We start from the raw sequence: 20,493 nt of genomic DNA, 5'->3' as shown, positions 1-20,493 counted from the left end.
GAAAATTAAATTGATAAAATATATTATATAAGAAAAAAAACACGTTCTTCTAGTTTAGAAATGTACTAGTGTTTAATTTTTATGTTCTTCATACATTTTTAACTCGTCGTAATTACTCTTACTACATTAATACTTTGTGTTTAGTGTCATTAGTGAAGTTTTAAAATGTTTCGTCACTTTTTAGAGAAAAAGCCTGGGAAGAGCTGCGAAATCTGATGGATGTGCGAATCGGTCCGCGACTGATTATTCCGCCAAGCGTATCACGCGCGTGACAGAAATCGCGTGCATTCACCTCTACGTATCCACGTACGTGCTTTTTGTCAAAACCGAGGGTTTTAGTTGAGATCGGAGATGAGAGGTTGCGTAAGATCGAGGATAATTGAAATCTTGCGTAATGCTGTGTGCATGACGAATCGTTAAAGCAACATCAAAATTGAGCCGAGTCCTCTGTTTGCAATTCATATATGAGTTAGACATTCGTAAAACAGAAAATATTATTGCAAATAAATACTTGGGTAGAAGGATTCATTTATAGTGCAATTCAACAATTCAGTTTCGTTAAAAGTTTAAACAAGTACGGGTATATATACCTCGAATTATTATAGTATCTATAGAATGAAATGTATCTTGACATATTCATCAGATTATAAATATTTAAATAAAAAAGTACTCTAATAATTTAATATTCAGATTCTTGATTTAGTATTAAATGCTGTTTAGATTCTTGAATCTGTAAATTTACATTTAATACTTTATATATTATAACTATGAAATTAAAAAGAGACTAATATTGGCAAAAATTCGAATTATTATATCTAAACATATATTCTAAAAATATGGATGTGTGAATTTAACATCATGCGATTGGTATCTATGTAATTTTCTTAATGCAAAGTGCTAGTAGTACAAGTCAATCGCAAAGTCACCCCTACTTCCATGTTCAGTTCCTTTGAATTCAATAAACATATAACTATCATGAACATTGACATGGTCATTTTATGTTATATACAATACATTAATGTCTATATAATTTTCACAATAACCCAATGTGTTGACAATAACCCAATGTGAATTTTAAACCTGCTGTTTATATTACCATAATTATAATATGAATTTAAAATCCGTAATATTAAATCCACACTATATTAGTATTTATATCAACATCAATACGATGAGGATTATATAAACACTGCACGATATAAACGCTGCACGTTGATGTTAAATCAACACTCAGATTTTTTAGAATCTAGTGATCAGTCGATATAAATATATTAGGTCGATATAAATATATTTAATATATTCTCATTAAAATAGACAGAAACAAAAAATAATAGGAAATAATTTATTTAAAATTAGTGAAATTTGTAAATTAGCATTAGCAGGTTGGATAAAGTTGTCACAAATGTGATAAAAGTTAATTTAAAAAATTTTAAACCGAGATAAAGTTAAAATGATTGCAATATAATTTTTTGTTGCATTTTGATCCACCGTCCTTAGTTTATGTTTTCCCTTCGACTTTTTACCTCTTTTGGAAGATTCGTACGGAAATATACGCTCGATATCGGAGAAAAGTATCCGTCCGGTGCCAGCTGCGCTCCTGGTGCATCGAACTAGCCGACGAGTTCGACTCGCCGAGTAAGCAAACATTTGCATCGTGACATACGCGGATCACCTCCTTGCTACAGGATTTACCTTCCAGATTCACGTGTACACGCCAACAAACAGCTTACTACGGCGAAATCGGATTATAAGCGAATTCGTGGAACCGATACGAGCCGAGTTGTACCGCGCCGGATTTCCGTGCAAATCAATTAAGAACGTGCCACTAAATTTCATCGACGACGATTGATTCGATTCTACGTAAAATATCATTTGTGGTCATAAGAATAACATTAATGATAACATTTAGGTTTAAAATTGCTTTAAAATTGAAACCCAGCATCTTGCAAATCTCTAATTTATTATATTATCGTGATGATATAATAAAATATACATTAAATTTTCTTTTCGCGCAACAGATTTTTTTACATTAGTGTTTATTTTTTTATTTTTCTCTTTGAGAAAGTAATATATTATTATAAAAAGTTCATGTATTATTCGTTAATGTACAATATATAGGATAATATAACTATCAATGTTCATGATACACTTATTGAATTCAAAGAAACTGAACATGGAAGTAGGGGTGACTTTGCAATTGACTTATACTACTAGCACGTTGGATAAATAAGAAGCATAAGTATTAATGGAGTATATAATGTGAAAATTTTAGGCTCACAAGATTGCAATTTTCTAGAACTAGTACATACTTTTTATCACCGGTAGGTTTAATGAGTGTAGCGGATATTATTCGTTATTTATTTAATGTAAAACGATATATTGAAGCTTGTGTTTAACTTCAAACACGCAAAAGAACAAATCAGATTTATTTATCATAAGTAATACAAGTATATACTTTCCGTATACACTTTCTGATCCAATATTACCTTTCCCCGGCGTGTGCTACGCACAATCTTGACAACGAGTTCGCCTGCAAGCTATTAATACGAACCTACCTAGAAAACCGCAAGGAAGTTCTTGTCGGCGATGGCCGAGAAGGGAAAAAGACGAAGCTGAGAAACACGACGCGTACGGAGCTGGAAACGCGATTGCGGACCGAAGGGCGGGTGTGAAACGCGAGTAATGGAATTGTACCTCCGACTGCGACATTTTACTCGATCCCGACGTTCACGTGGACATGTCCTGTGTGGGGCAAGAGCGTGGTACGCGACCCCGAGAAGAGATGTGTGCTGGCCAACCGTCGACGACAAGCGGCCAGTACGCTGTGTATTATCGATCAATTTCGAGCTGACAGCCGACCGAAGGTCGTATTCCTCCGTCGTGGAAGTTGTACTTGACGACGTGGAACCTACCGTTAGAAATCAACGGCCGAGAGTCACGACGCTATTGTTGCAGCCCGGTGAAAAAGGACTTTTTCGTTGCGTGGACCAGTGCCGATCAAACATTAACTAGTGTAATAACGTTTCTACGGCAATCGCGTTCCGTATCATTAATTCCTGCCACGTCGGCAAAATAATTTAAAACCCAATCGCAAGTGAAGCGAGCGCGGCGCCATATGACGCCGCGTGGACGCTGACGAGACTCATTAACAATAGCTCGCCCGAAGCAAGACTCGATCTTTCTATTGATAGGATTATATCGTGACTTTATCAAAAATATATCTACGATCGTTGATGACCTCATGAGTTATTCGTTGATTACATTTTTTACTAGTCATAAAAAGCGTTGAGTAAACGTGACCGAAAGTGAAAGATGATTGAAAATCTTGAATTCTCGAATTCTTTTTTAGACCACGTTAATGCACGTAAAAATTCTACGTCTCTTGAACGTAAACGTGTTTTTTCTGATTAAAAGGCAACTGCAGTCGCATAAATCGGAAAAATTACTAGCTAGAAAACTACTGGTTATCGGGTGTAGTTAAAGATCGACATTTTAATGGTAATGGAAGTCAGGACGTTTCAGCGATGTGCGCGAATCGCAACGGTGTACACAATATAACCTGGTAATAAGTCGTAAAGTTCGAGGCGACGGTAGTGGAAGATTCGAGTTCGCCGATGCAAAATACTCCGGGAATTGCAGCGCTGCGAGAATTGTTGCGATAATAACTTTCTGCTTCGGCCGTGCTACACAATTACTCCGCGCGTAGCGGCGAACTAAATACAAGAGCATTTAATTTCTACTCAATCTATATTTTGCGCTTGCACCCAGCTAGACGATCGTCGTTAAAACTCTCTTTCAGTCCAGCCTTGATAGTTTCTATACAATCAAGAATGTTTATTGCATTTTATGCGTGCGCGGAATTTTATGTCAAAATAGGAATTTTTGCGAGCGTGCAAAGGAAAAAGAAGTCTTATAAAAAAGAAGCGACCACGAGAGCGGTTGAAATTTTCTTGCATTCGCCACTTAAGTCCGTGCAACTTCTCCCCATCTCATTCTCATGCAACTGAAAATCTAATTGGTGCACGTTTCATTAGAAAAAATTATTATTTGAAAAATCTCGCTGCTTTTTACCAGAAATACGCGTCCACGGGACAGAGATTTTAGACGCTTCATTCAGCAAATTCTTTCATGGAAGCGCAATGATAGATCGCCGTAATTTTCTGCATAAAATCTCCCAGGACAGCGTCTGTTCATCTTCGTCTGGTGTGTTGTCTATCTGAATAATTTTTAGCTACGAGAATATCAAGATTTCTCTGTGCTAACACACAGACGGATTCCGGCTACTAATCAGAGACACATTTTCGCAGGATAGTTTTACAAATGAGAATCTACTCACGGAGACGCGTCAGAGAACTCTGCGTTACAACCGTATCAAATTTGCATGAAATCTGGGAACACAAGGCAGATCCTCTGCGGCTTTCTTCGCTCCGCTCGTCTCACCGCGAGGATTCTGCTCCTCGAATACACGGCCATTACGGTATCTACATACACACGATGGTAACATGCATATGTGCATAATATCCAAGCACTCTGCTCACACATACAGATACAAGTATATGTGTACAGATATATATGCAACAAAAAAATTCCGTTATTTTTTCGCGTAGTATAAGTATTCCGCTTCAAGGGACGGCTTCACCTACGCGTATATAATCGTATTATTATAGAAATACTCTAATTCTATTGTAATTTTATGAATACCGATTGAAAATAAGTTTTTTTCTCTATTTTTTTCTCTTTCATCTAATTTGTCTAGGTGAGCAATCAATGGAATCGATATTCGACAAATTGATTGTAAATATTCGAGTTATTGAACCGTGAAAATTCATCACTCTCGTATTCGTTATCCCAATATCAATTACAAAATGTAATAGAACGCGCTGCATGTGGAAAGATTTATTGTGCTTAGTGTAGAATGCTTCTGAATTTCACACCGGATTATTTCCCGAATTGCAATTATTCACGCTAATCCAGCAATATTTTCGATATGTTTGGTAACAAATATAGTTCTACCTAAATTAGCAGCTTTCCGAAGGAAAAACTTCGTACTCGGAATAAATTAACACTAGCACACCCAGTAAATGGCTAATCTCCTATCGCGATAAGTCATGCAATGTATTGCGCTATAAAACGAATTAAGAAGCTGTGATAGTGATACTGGTCGATATGTGGATACAATAAAATAGTAGGAAACCGTAGAAAAACTACGAGAGATATTTTCGTTACACATTGTTCTCTCTCCTTTTTATTTCGCAAGAAGTCAAGCGTAGCTACACAGACGAAATATTTTTCACGGACCGCGAGATGCGGCAAGGAAACATTTTTAGAAGTGACGGAAACGTGCGGGCTCGCTTGACATTTCCTAAAACATAAACGAATTGTGAAAAAAAGCGCAAGTAGAGAGAGAGAGAGAGAGGCGAAGAGATAGAGAAAAAATGGGAAAATGCACAGCAGGATATACATAAATATAACATATACCTACGGATATCTATTATATATGCACGTACATGTGTATGTATGTGTATACAACTTATATACAATATATATGTACAATATACAATATATACATATATACATATATACACCTTTAATATATATAGTTATATATATTCCTATATATTTACATATAGACGTGCGCGCTATCCATTTCAAGAGGAAGATTAATGGCGCTTTCGGCGAAAATGCAATTTACCGAGCAATCGACACGCTACGATGATTCGCCTGGAACGCAAAAACGGTCAGCCACGAGGTTTCTCGTTCGAGAGAAGTGAGAGCGGAAAAAAGATCCGGTCAATCTGCATCAGGGCGGTAAGACGGAAGAGGGATCGCGTCGAACGCGCTCCGTGAATACGAGATGGTCGAACGGCCGACAGACTAAATTATCGCAGCATTGCAGGCGGTCATCGAAATCGCGTGCGCGTGATATTGCGTGATAAAAAAAGAAAAAGAGGAGAAAAAATAAAATAAAAGAGCTACGGGACACGGCTCGCGCGTACGTGACATCTATACGGACGTTACGCTATTACGTGGAGTTGCGCGTAACTCCGCGCAATTCCCATCGGTACATCGCGGCGGCTCGTTTCACGCTCTCGAAACAACCCTGAATTAACCGTGTTCGCTGTTGCACGGGCGGATAATAACGTTGCCGCTGCCACTATTGCGCGCACATCCGCGATACGAATGAATGAACTTATCTGTATGTTGATTCGACGCGGATATGCGCGCGGAGTTTGTTATTGAATAAGCGACCGCGACATGGCAAGCGAGATCATGGTCAGTGGATAATATTATGCTAGACAATATGTCTGCTGTGCTTATTTCCGATGCTGCAGACTGTGGATTTTTGCGTCTGTCAAAAAACGTTATCCAGTGAAGTCGGTGATAGACGTTAACGATGGTAACGATGTCGTAGCAACGTAATTTAATGCTGAAGTTAATAACTACGTGTATATTACGTTGTCATAAATTATGTCATTATAAAATTATTGTAAGGTGATAAATATTTAGCAGAAGCAAAATTTAAAAAAATATAATTATTATTTTTTTCGTTTCTCTCTCATTCCTTTACATTTCTTCAAGAAAATTTTTCATTAACGAATGTTCATATTATACACTGAGAAAAAGATGAATAAAAATTTATTTGTGAAAAATATTTTGTTTTTACAACGAGATATATTTCACAAAAATATTTCGTTTACAATCAAATTTTTTCATAACTAATAAATATTTAAGAAAACGTAAATAATATTTGTTTCGCATTTATAATATTTCGACATTTTTTTCTCAGTGTAATGTGAATGCAAAGCACATATATACATATATATCTACATATTATATATATAAATTATATACATCTAGGACCAGAAAATTCTCATCTAATTACAATCATACACATATCTTGTGAAATACATCTAATAGTATAAGATAGGATGAAAAAGAAAACAGAATCAAGAAATAATTGGTAAAGAAATGCAAACGATGAATGCATAAACAAATATTTTTGCATCTGCTTTTAACAATGAATACATATATTGATTAATAACGTTTAATCAGAATGATACATTTTTTATCGCCGTTGTTCTTTTTGCTTTGTAGAAATGTGTAATTAACGAGGTTGTTTTCAGCGAGATAACAAATTCGAAGACGCTGATATCCGAGCAGCAATCGGAACAATGGCTGGGCGGAAACGGGGTGGAATAATACCGGCCATTTTCGCTGCATTAATTTTTCAGCACCCACCTATAGAGCTGTGTTAGGCTAAGCATGAATTATGAACACATTACGGTCGGGATACAAATTGATTTATGGTCGCGGCGTCTCGCCGTGCATATCTAATATCCCCTGGCGATATTCTTCAGCCAAGGTGCGGGTCACGGAATACGATTAATCTGCATAGCGGATCTCGTCAGATTCCTTAATAGCGCTTTTATTATGTTTCTGTCTTCGTGTCCTACCGACGAACCGTTAAAAGCTTTAGAAACAATTGCTAATACGACAAGTTTTTGATTCCGGAGATTTCCTTACAGGAAATATAATATCGATTGTATATCCAATTTCCAAACAATCTGTATTTTATCAAGATAAATGTTTGAATTGAATATATGAGGCAATGTTCTCTAATTTTCGAGCAATATAAAAAATTCAGTTTATTAAAATTCCTAAATTTGTTATAATAATTTTTCTTTTTCTTTTTCAGAAAAAATGTGTAAAATAAAATCGCCCTAGTTTGACTTAAGTTTATTTAATGATTTCATGGTAGAGAAAATCCTGCAGTAGATCATAGTCTATAGAACCAGATCCTCTCGATTAGTATGGCAAAGAGATTCGGAATGAATTTTGTTTAACTTTCCTCAATTCTGCTCGTTAATGGTGGAACGCATTCTGGATGCATTCAGCATGTTAATTACAGGACTATTAAATTGCTACCGCGATCATTACGGAGTGAAATAGCCAATACAGTTTTATAGTAAGTATAGCACTATTAATGGTTGTCGTGCGAGTATCCTGCAATATAAAGCTATAAATCAGATTACACATTGCGGAAGAGAGGAGGGAGAGGATACGGGATTATCATCCTATTAACTATCCGATTCACGCTGTAAAATATGTTTATTCGCTCCGGTTTGTAATTAGATTCATTAACTCCCTTGCACTCGCCGGGAAGATAATTATGCCGCCTGATTAAAACGGTTGACGTAGTTCGATTTAAATTCGAACGAATTTCCTGCTTCCATTAATTAAATTTCCTGTGAACGACGTTCCACAACGCAACAGTAACACTGGACGAGATACTAAACAGCAGCTGCTTCGCTATCGTTGCGAAATTGAGGGCAAGCCTCGTGATATCCTCCTTAGGCGCTATAAATATTCCATTATTCGTCACAATGATGAGAGTCGTTGCCTGGATATAAACGCGCGAAGAGCAATGCAAAAGAAAGCGGAGAACAATGACGAAATATTTATTGCAATTTTACGTAAATCGGCGATCGTTAAACTTACATCGTGTACGATGATTTAAATTTAAAAATGAATATAAATATATCATCTGTAAAAAAGGCAGAATTGTATCTAAATCAAATTAAACATTTATTGAATTAGTACATGGAAATAACAGTATAAAAACCGAAATGTGTTATATTTGAAGTGGAAATATGTATAATAAACGTCGCAAGAAGCTCACATGCTCTCAGCGAGTTTCTAGTGTTTATTTCCGAGGGACAAAAAAGCTACGACAAATTATTATTTTATACTTTGAATTTTTTAGAGTGGAATCTCACTCTAAAGAGTGAAAATTGAGTCAGTCTCAATTTTCAGTCTTTAAAAATGAGATTTCATTCTACAGAGTATTATGAAATTTATTCTAAAAGTTTTAGAAAGAATTTTTATTATTTTTATATTATATACTTATTACATATTATTTTTAATGAAACGCTTAATGAAATAATTTTACACATAATTAAAATATTCCCTGAAATAATTAATAATTACGTGGCTTGCGCTCATCTATCTTTATGCGTTATGTATTCGTTGAATTCGATATATACACACACACACACACACACACACACACACACATATATATATTTCGTCGGAGTTTTATCGAGTGTATCACACTCTATTGCGAAGTTGAAAGAGTAATTGAGAGAGGAAAGAGCCAAAAATTTGAATAAAGTAAACGTTTACCGCTTGCATCCGCAACAATTACGGCGCTGGTCTGAAATAAAATTTAATTCCGATGCGGACGCGTCTCGAATGTGAGATCGCTCGCAATCTCCGCGTTCTGGAGGCGGAATTAATCAAATATTCATCAGCGCGAGAGTTACAAGAAGAAAGTTTTCGATGAAGGATAATCAAAGAGGTCAGATCTTTTATATTGGTTTCGTTAACCTTGCAGTTTTGCACAAAAATTGTTCAAGTTGAGTTTGAAATTAGAAAACGATTAGAGGAAACGAGATTAAAGAATGGACATGCTGTTTTAATAAAACCTTTAATCCGACATAGATTCTATTTCAATAGTATCTAATAGTAATAGTAGTAATTATACAAATTATTCAGATATGTTATTAATAAAGAGGGCGAAACATACATATAACAGAATAATTTAGTGTCTTCCTTGGCAAATAAAGAAACGAAAGCAGAATAAATTATACACCCACAAATTTGCATTCCCTCTAATAAAAGAGACACGGATACTTTCATCTGAATCGAGTGTCGTTATTGCGGTATCCGAAATTACATTCATCCCTTCGATGACGCGACGCTAAATAATTATTCGTGATCTCTATATTCAGAAGACGGAATTAATGAAGTATTGATCTGCGAATGGGCAAATGCAGGATGGAAATTTTCCCAGCGTGACTGCATGGAAACGAAAGAGAAAGAGATGTGGGGAAAACCCAGTCAGGAGGATGGATCAGGAGAGAGATACACGTGACAAGAATGACAAAAAAGGTAATCCCGCTTGACGGGGGCCCAGTCGCAGGGGAGAACGGAGATGCGACAGAGAGCCATTGACTTCCAAGATCCCGTTTCCTTACACCATCCCCTCGAGGCGTCCGATGATTACACCCACCCTTCTCCTCCGACATCTCCGAAAGCTCTCCGAACATAAGCAGAGGCAGTCCCCGTTTTATTCCCATGTGTCATCGACAATACCAAATAATTTGTTTCAATAGTATTTCGTAAGTCGATTAATACCGTCGGAGCTGTGCAAAATTCGTATGACGGAGGGAAGAATTGATAAAATTAGAAATCACACAGCAGTGTTGATTGCATGACTACTACGATTTGAAGGAAGAAATATTGCTTCATATCAATCTTGTTTTGTCCTTCATTATTATGTCTTGTTACTTGTACGATAAAAATAAGAGGTCTAAAAATTTCATTTCTCCAAAGTTCTCATTAAGTAAAGTAATAGATTTGTATTGTGTAACGTATTGCATTTATATGTATGGAAATATGTAAGAAGCTGTTACAGCAAGATGTTATTCCTGAAGTAAGTAGAATGCGAAGTTTTTTTTGTATGTTACAAAGAAAGTAAGAAAAGTATGAGAAATGTTCTTAGCTATCTAGATACATCATTTTTTATATTTTTTTTATTTTGCATGCACACATGAGTTCTAGGAATATTTTTTGTAATAATTTTGAGATTGAAAAACTGCTTTCCCGTAAAATACAATTAATTGAAAAAAGTAATTATATATTTACTAATATTATAAAAAATACATATTAATTAAAATGCTTGTAATGCAGAGAACAAGATTAAAATTTTTTATCTTCCAAATTTTTAAATAATATGAAGTTACGCGGAAGTAACGTTCTTTACCTTCAAAATAGATCTCGTATGATCTGAAAGCAGTTATCCGTATGAAGAGCAACTAAAATATCGTTCGTACCATCAAGAGGAAATTTTTCACATTGCGCTTTATATAGTAACATCGTAGTGCATCCGTGATAAAGTAGTAGCGTAAAAATAGCGCAGCTACATCGTTCATCATCTGATCTGCACTGCAGAGCAGACGTGTGTATATGTGATACCACAGCAAAAGATAGTTTCATCGTTTAGTATTCAATCTTATTTTTGTATTGGTGACCTTACCCTTTTCACCGAACTATTTGATCGAAGTTACATTAACCTTAACTTGACAAAATCAGAAAAAATGGGAAAAATATTCGCAAAGCATTCCGACTTTCCTATATTTGTCTTTATATTGATGGATTTCAATAACTCAATTTTATTTATTTTTTACATTCTTAAAATGGGAAAATGCATTTAGCTGCAAATAAAAAGTATAAATTTAGGTAATGGAAAATAGAGATGTATTATGAAATGTATTGTCAGATTTGGAATTAAAAGGAATAACATGAAAAAAGTGTAAAAATTCAAATATTTGTTGTAAATGTAGTGCAATTGGTCAAATGCAGACTGTATTGCACGTATTGAAGCGAATGTATAGCGTCGTTTAAAAATATTGACTTTAACTTTAAACAGAAGTGATTGCAGCGATAAATTTTTTAGTAATATTACGTATATTGGAATAGAAAAATGTAAATGTGTGTGTATCGACTTGTGTAAATCACGCTATATAATTTATAGTAATGAATTGTGACATGTTGGAAATTAATATCGATTACAATATATACACTGCTTAAATTTATACATTGTTCCTATTCAAACTAGGGACAAACTTATTTTAAAATAATTATGTCTGTAAACGCACACATACACACACACAAAATATAATTTACTTATTTGTAATATAGTAATATACTTATTTTGAGGACTAATTTTAGTAAGTATTTCCAGAAGTAATATTTTTGCAAAACAAATGTGATTAAGAGTCTAACAATACCAAAGTTTCCAAGACACAGAAATTAATTTCCTATTTATATCATTCATTCTTATCATCTATTATAAATGTAGTTATCACTTATTCATTCTTCATATAATAGAACGAATAAGTGATAACTGCATACCTATACAATTTATGATTTATAAACGTAAATTATGTTTAGATTCACGATTGTAATAACGAAATTATAATTTGTATATTATAGAACACGTTTATAGAAATAAGATTAACTCTATCTCATTCAAAAATTTAAAAAGTATATAACACACACATATTACACACACACATTCCAACAGAAAACTAACTGAATTAATCTTTCTATTTAAAATTTGATATCTCTCACTATTAATTCAATATCGATTGTAATTGTTTCTGTCAAATAAAAAGAAATGTGAGGTTCAAATACCGTTTCGTTGAAATAGCGTTTTTTTTTTAATAGCACTGTACGCAGGTGGAGAAGCAAGCTTCAATATAAGCGCAAAAGAATTTCCCCGGGTGTTCGAAGACTCATTCGGTGTTTTTCGAGCTTGGCTTCGTTAGAAGGCAATTTTTATCGACAACGCGGGATTTTTACAGCTGCGGTCAGGCGCTTTCACGTTTCGGGGTTACGATTGTATGTCGTTCGATTCGTTTGAATGCTGCACAGCTCCCTCGGGGGACCCGTGTACACCATCGTTTTCGGGGTTACGTTTTGTTACGTGCATGCCGACCCTTCTCTATCCACGTTGAGCCCGATATGCAGTGTACAGAGCTGCGTCTCTCGGGTCGTTATTTTCCATCGTCCGAATGTCGCTCGAATAACGGCGATCATAGCAATGTAAATTTAAATCTAATCGGTCATACCATCTATATCGTATTCGGATACACTGACAATAAATGTAAATGCAAATGTTTTTATTTTTTGCTTTGAAATAATTGTTATTTTCGTGATTAGTGACGATGTCCTTGGTATAAATATTATATTATATTTTGACTAAACTAAAATTTTATATGAAAACTCGTGTGAAAAAGAAGATAATATATCTGATGTTAAATATAACCTGGAACGTACATTCTGTTCGTTTAAATACTTTTTTTAGAAGCAATTTCAATCATATAGAAAGACATATATAATTCTATCGTATATTATAAATGTGTAGAAAACTCGAATATTGTTTTTTACATTTTCGATTTTGTTGAAACTACATCATTTCTGATATTATATTTCTCTCAGGAACCCGTGTACTTTTTTTCAAACATTTTTCTTCGTCGATGGTATTATGCCAGCCTAAAAACGATGATTAATGTGTATATTATAATATGCTCATACGAGTATATAATATACTTCATTATACAAGATCAGTTTTTGTTCCTCCAACGTGAGTTAACGTTAATGAACCATGAAGTTTAGCGTGTTCGTTAATACAAAGTATGGAGCCGTTCGTTTGTCTATCTACTGTCTATCTACACCGTCGGATAATGAAGAGAGTTAATTTCTGCGCGAGATCGTTTGAAACCAGATGAATTTTTCGGAGGCGTATCTATCGGCAGTGTATAGCTATAGATTCGACGTTTTTAAAAAAATTCAGAACACACTGTTAGCGGTCGAGATGAAGCTGGTTTCTGACCCGAGGCGGTTCATTTTTCTTTCTTCTTGCTTTGAATCGCACAATCAAGTCTTTGTTTCTTACGCTTCCACTAATGACTAAATCCGACCGTTCGGTTAATAATTATATACTGGTTCTTTTTATTAAGTATGCAAATACGAAGTCGCGTACTGGTATGAGGTACATCGTCCCTTCGACAAAAGCACTCATTGTGTACTCATGAAATTAACTTTCCAGTGGTTAACCGTGGAAAGCTCTTGGAGAACCTGAATCCTAAGATCCTAGTTATCTGCGCCTTAGTTGAAAGTTGCGTTGATCTGTTCGAAATATACTCAATTTCACTGAATTTTTTATAGATTAACAGCTCGGCTTGACAACGTGCACTAATACAAATTTATTCTTTTTCATTAACTGTAATTAAAGCATCATAAGAGTCGAAAGGACTGATTAATTATTTATCTTAACTTCGTTGTTTCTCTGTAACAATTTATATAAGTAGGTTTTCCTACGAAAATGTCAATAAAGATTGTAAGAATTTTTGTCGAGCTAAAAAAAATCGAGCAAAAAACGTAATGAGATAAAAAGATACAATTTCAAACATAAAAAATAAAAGAGAGGGTTTAAATAAGAGAGATAAGTTTAGAAAATTAATTGCGCAATTATCAAAGTTTTAAGCTTATTACCTGTATTTTATTTTATATGAAAATTGTTTATATTCTCTCTCTTCTCGCCTCCCTTTCCTTTTCCTCTTTCATTACGAACTTGTACGAGTTATAAAATATTTATCCGGTTATACATTATTCAAACAGTACCATTTAGTTTGTTAATGAAGCTTGAATTTTCTACAACAGAATAGAGCTACATATGGTATTCACTCGACAAACTTGGATGGTGATTTAACGAGAACACACGAAAGTTTCATTATGTAAGTTCTATCATTAGTGCAAACACATCTCTTTACGGATCAATTAAAGAAAAAAGTCCTATCTTAGTGTTGTGAAGTGTGAGAGTTTGAATGAAGCAGAGCGTACATTAGAAAGATAGGCTGAGCGACAGATTCCTCAAGTTTAGTTTTCATTTCCTAGCAACAAATCAAAAATAATCACTATTGCAATAATTCGTTGGTAAATCCAGAGTACGAAAATGATTTTTAGCATATAAATTATCATGATTTTTAGCTTATAAACTATATTGATCCGCTCAAAAATATACAACAAAAGGTAAAAATATTTTTCGTTTTTTAATTAAACGTTATTATTTTATTCTCAGACAAGCTTTATCCATTGATTGAAGTTCCCAGCAAAGGCTGCTTTATTTTCTCCCTAAGAACAGGACAAAATATCTATCGAGTTGCTAATAATATAGTCGCAACGAGAAGAATAGATATATTAAAAGAAGTTGCGTTAAAAGATTAATTTTGTGATATTGCATTTCTCTTCTTCAAAACTAGATTACTTTTAATGAGAGGAATATTTCTTTTATTTTATGACTTTCAATTTTAAAGAAACACAAATAAAAACAATTAAAAAACGAGTTGCTTAGTAAAAACAGTTAAGAGAAGATTTATTAATCTGCAATATAGATTTCTGTTATTCTTTTTTTTTATTATGGATTCTTTCGCAGAAAAATATGCGTATGCATATATGTAGTGAATGTGTGTCGTGGTTTCAAACGTTTAAGTATGGTTGAGATTATTGCAAACATGCCGCGTATGCTATGGTACCGAATATCATACAAACCGCACGTACAGCGCTTCCATAATATATTCAACTGATGGTTGCTTTGAAGTTGCACGATACGCGTTTCCATCCACACTTCTCTCGTATCACTACACGCTTGGTCGATTCGGAAACAACGTATGCAAAAGGAACAAAAGATCTCTGCACGATTATTGCGTATATTAGTTTGAGAACAAAAGTTTAATTATATATATGTATAAACAATTATATTGATTCTTTTATTATATGAAAAACGTCGAATTGTTTTGTTATATTATGAGGATAAAATGAAGAATAAAGAAGTAAAAATATAACATCTACGTAACACATAAAATAATATAACACATAAAGTATTATAGAGTGTAATTTTAATACATCCCTGTGTTGATAGAAAAATGACACAAATAAAAAATTAGCATTTTTGAAATAATAAAAAAAATCGACTCTAAAAATTAACTTTTTTGTCAATGCATAATTTTTCAAGGTTCTCGCTAAAAATGTAAAAATGAAAACGAGATAAAATCTGTGTTTTTTGTTGTAATTCGAAGGGTAAGGGTTTTGAAGCGTAAAACAAAATTCGCACAAAAATATACAAGTGTTTATTGCTGAAAATTTGTTATAAGTACTTATGTATTGATAGAAGGATTAATATATATTTATGAAAAAATGGCACATTTGCAGCTCATTTATATGGAAAAATGTCACAACTCTGATAAGCAATCGAATTTATATTATATTAGAGTTACAATTGCAATTCGGGTTTTAAAAACTCATGGTATAGTTTTAAAGAATACATTATAATTGAAAATATAATATAGACAGAAAGTGAAGTTATAGAAATTACATATTTATTGTCCTTATTAAAACGTCCCCAAATTCAGAATTAAAAAAATGTTTTTTTACTGAAAAGTTATTAATTTTAAGATATAACTATCAACGCAGCAATATTGAAAATTTTTCAGTCAAATCAGCAAATCATGTTATCATAATTGGCGAATTACACTTCCTGTATGCTTCCAATAACTTTTGATCTTTCATTCCGCATAGGAAACGTCGAAAAATTTGGAAGCATTTTTCAAAAATATAATAAACGAGATCGAATGAATTATGGAGGAATTGGGGAAACGCGAAAAGAGGCTCAACAACCTAGAAAAATACATATTAGGATGGCAGTAGAAATATTTATCGAACGAGCAGGAACTTATATTTCGCGCGTTAGACGACCCCCGAGGGAGGTGTTACTCGCCGAGTGATAAAGTGAGGTGGAAAAATTATTGCGGGCGGGATGACGATCGACGACGGCGAAATAATTTCGGTGTGCCTTCTGTGTCTTTTCATTTTCATGGAAACGACGTAGGAAGCATTCGCCGGGATAGCGAACGTTCAACCGACGGCTGAGCGCCTTACACGCACGAGTTCCCCGAGCCGCAATCAATAAGAAGTCGGGATTGCTTCAGCGATTGCTTCGGGCTGAATGGTGGTAGAAGGAAGGAAGCGGATAGAGAACGCGCGGCGGTCATGAGGGATATACGCGCACGGAGGTAAAAGAGAAAGAAAACGTTCTGCATCTATCATCGTCGCGTAAATAGGGCAAGGAAAAATAACCGGGCATACACGATATTTCCACAGTCGTATCCGAGGCTGAAAGGGAGAGACGAAACTGTCCAACGTCTCTCGCAATCGCGAACATATAACGTCGTCGTATTTCAATGGACGAGTGTCTTTTTATCGTCTATGGATTCATCGGAGCACCCGTGATTCTTTATCGGGTGAATGATACGTCTGCAAAATACGACCGAAATCTCGAGCGAGAACAATTTCGACGGTGGTGGAATTTGAAAGAAATTATTGGTGAATTCACTAAAATAGAGAAGAATTTTCTCTGAAAATTTGTTCCAACATTCCAATAGTATTATTGATTTCATTTTCTATCATAGAACCGATTATAATTACTTTTATATAACATATTTTTTGATACACTATATTCTATTTCGAAGGATTCATTCATGTAAAATTGATGAATCTTTAGAGACCTTCTAATTTTTATGTTTTTCTCAATTCCAAGTATTCATATTTAACACATTTTGTTATCTCTACTCATATATAGAGCTTAATACTACGTGTAATCAGGCTTAAAATCCGTATTATTCGAATACTATTGATATTAACTGTGTGTTTTAGTCTCAATTTTCGCGTGAGAAATTAACATGAGACTAATTTGCACTCGCGATTTAAGTTTTCAGATCAAAATCCGGATCAAAATATGAGCTATTCGGGAGCCACGCAAACTCGTTAAGAGCTAAACGAAACGAGATATCGCGGTGTACTGCTACGTGCCTCGCACACCTTTTGGACAGATCAACGCGCGCCTCCGTAAGCCTGGACGAACAGGGGCGGGCGAACGTGTCGGTGAGGATGTCCGAGAACCATTTTACGAGGACAAGACCCCAGAGGAGAAATGGAAAAGTTAAACGTTGGCAAACTTTCTTCCCGTGCTCCCTCTTGCCTTCTTCTCCGTTTCCTTCGCTCGTGATCTTTCGCGTCGTTTTCATCCGCACTCCTCGCCAAATGACCGTTCCGTTCTCGACGCTCCAAAGCTGTGACAATGACAGTTTTGGGCAGGGTGCCCTTTTACCAGTCGAGGAAACCGAAGACAAACAGGGGAGATTTCACAGCAGTAAAACCGCGGGATAACAGTGTGTTTCATGATTTCCAATACATAGCCCGTTTTGTGAGTCTTGGTTCGATATTACATCGGCCTCTTGTCGAAGGAAGGAGCAAGAATCACCTCGGTAGAGTATGCCGGGCCACGAAACTGCTTTACGACACAACAATTCCCATTTCGCGTCATAAAGTTGTTTTCTTTCTTAACGTTGCAAACGCGAATTTCAAAGTAGCGACTATAACGCAGCTCAGAAGTAGTAGTCATTATTAAGTTTACGATTATTCTGTCGATTGTCTAGAATGTTTAAATGTATTTTGATAATACCATGCTAAATTGTAAAAGTTAAATTTTATTACAGAAAAGCACAAATTGTAGGGAGTTATATAAATCAGCTCTTACTTACAGCCCCAATATTTTAACAAGCCAAAAAAGATAGTAACTCTTAATATATATTTCTTTGAATAGTACTTAAGTAAATATATTTACTTACATTAAAATGAATATTTACTCAATAAAAAATAATTAAATTACTGGTTTTTGTATCAAATAAATATGTTTACCTTTAGTAAATATCTACTTAGAACTATTCAAACAAATAATTATATATTAAAATTTAATATTTTTTTCAGTGAATGCGAAGTTTTGTCACGTGTATATCTCAAATTTTTTATCCGAAGTCACATATTTTATAAGACTTTGGACAAAATTGTCACGTTTCAATAATACCGATTAATGTCACGTAGACGAAATATTTATACTATTATTATTCAGACATTCAGCGCAGTGTTTCAAGGCGTTCAACTTGGCTCAACCATAGCTGATATTCTGCTCGCCTTATACGACGTCACGTTCCGTTGACCACTATCCCCGAAGAGTATGCTACGTGCGCATCTAGACGACCAGTATCTGTGTTACACCGAGTACTCAACTTTTATCAGCGTTCACGCTTCCATTTAGTCTCTCGAGGTTCTCGCCAAGTAAAAACATGTAGATTCAAAATCGCATTCAGACTTTAACTTCAATTCTTATAAAAACTAAGACTCACATATTCTCAGTAAATAAAAAGCGAATCTTCTCTCGTACTGATACGATAGTATGCGAGTTTATTTGCTGAAGCAAAATGTCTAATTATTGAAAAAAAATTCTCGGTTAAAAGTATTAAGCATATAATAAATTACGGTGAATTATATTAATTAATGCATATTTGCAAAAAAATATTGTAAAATATTGTAAGATATTTTATTGCTAAATAAATACGTTTCAATATTTATTCTAGCTTAATATAACGTTATCTTCTTTATATTTGTGTATATGTTAATGTATCATAATTAAATCGTCTTATAATCCACAGTATTTGCTAATGAAAAACCATTGAATTTGAATTAAAAACGATATGTTTTTTATTCAATATAGAAGGATGAAATATCTTTACTCTCAATTGTAATTAAAAAAAAATTGAAATGAAAAATTAGTAAAAGAAATAAAGCAACTTTGAAAATATAATTATACATTCAACATTACATGAGATTAATAAAATCTAAATAATATATATACTATTATATATTATTATATAAAAATAATGCAAATATAGTAATAAATAATATTTTAAATACGCTTGTAGTGTATTTCTATGTATTCTACTGTATAATATTTATATTGCATAATATTTCAGTCACAGTGTATCAAAATAATACTTATTAGAGATCAAATTCGCGAAGAATACGTAAAAATAATAATATATGTATATTTTTATAGCCTTATAACGTGGTCCGATGTACAGCAAATGATACTGAAAGCTATTATGAAGCTTTAATAACAAATGAAAATGCTTCACATTCTCATCGTTTAATTAATTCCTTCCAGCCGTAATGTGACGGTGAAAAAGTATTTAATTACTCTACACATGGTGTGTAAGTTTTATGCAATCGTTAGCTATATGGCTTCACGTGGTAACATTAAAACATTATGATGGTTATTATTCGGCCATATCCATTAAAAAATATTATCATAATTACGATGTAATACTAGCCGCAACGGCTTTTATCTGAAAGAACAAATTAATATAACGAACCAAAAATTTCTGTCTTCCACTTTTACATTCTATAGAATTTTTGTCATTAAAAACGTGGTATTTTTTTTTCAATTCGAAACGAAGATGAATTTGCAATGTTGCCTCGCGCATTATTAGCATTATTTTTTTTAATATTTATTTAGCACAATGTAAATTTTTATAAATGTAAAAAATACCAGTAAAATAAAAATGAAACGCTCCATATAGGCTATGTTTAATGCGATTCTTAAAGTTTAAAATTTATTATGAAAATATTTCTGCGTTTTAAATATTTGAGAGAGATATAACGAAATACTATTAGCAAATCTTTCTTAATTAAAGCTAAATTTAAGTGAACACAAATTGTGTATGTATGTGCAATAAGTCTAAAGGACATTTGTATATATTTGGTTTTGCTGTACTTTGGTTGTGAAAACTTTATATTTACGCATGTTTAAATTAAAAATATTTAAGTATTTAAATTATTTAATATCTTCGATATAATGTAATTATAATATGTAATTAATTGAAAATTTTAGATAGTTCTGTCAAATGTATGTCCTTTATAATTCTTCACGTGATTCGTGCATTTCATAATGGAGTATCTTATTTAACCTGCTGA

General features: G+C 33.9%; 1 protein-coding gene across 3 annotated transcripts in view; it reads right to left on the bottom strand.

Moving 5' to 3' along the window:
• The window catches only part of tei (irregular chiasm C-roughest protein teiresias), a 368,837-nt gene that overhangs the window by 50,144 nt on the left and 298,200 nt on the right, over nucleotides 1-20,493 (bottom strand). The window lies entirely within an intron of this gene.

The sequence above is a fragment of the Mycetomoellerius zeteki genome, unplaced genomic scaffold (assembly GCF_001594055.1).
Source record: "Mycetomoellerius zeteki isolate Tzet28-1 unplaced genomic scaffold, Tzet1.0 scaffold221, whole genome shotgun sequence".
In the NCBI taxonomy this organism is placed as follows: domain Eukaryota; kingdom Metazoa; phylum Arthropoda; class Insecta; order Hymenoptera; family Formicidae; genus Mycetomoellerius; species Mycetomoellerius zeteki.
Note: the sequence above shows the minus strand (reverse complement) of the source record. Positions and strands in the feature narration are given on the sequence as shown.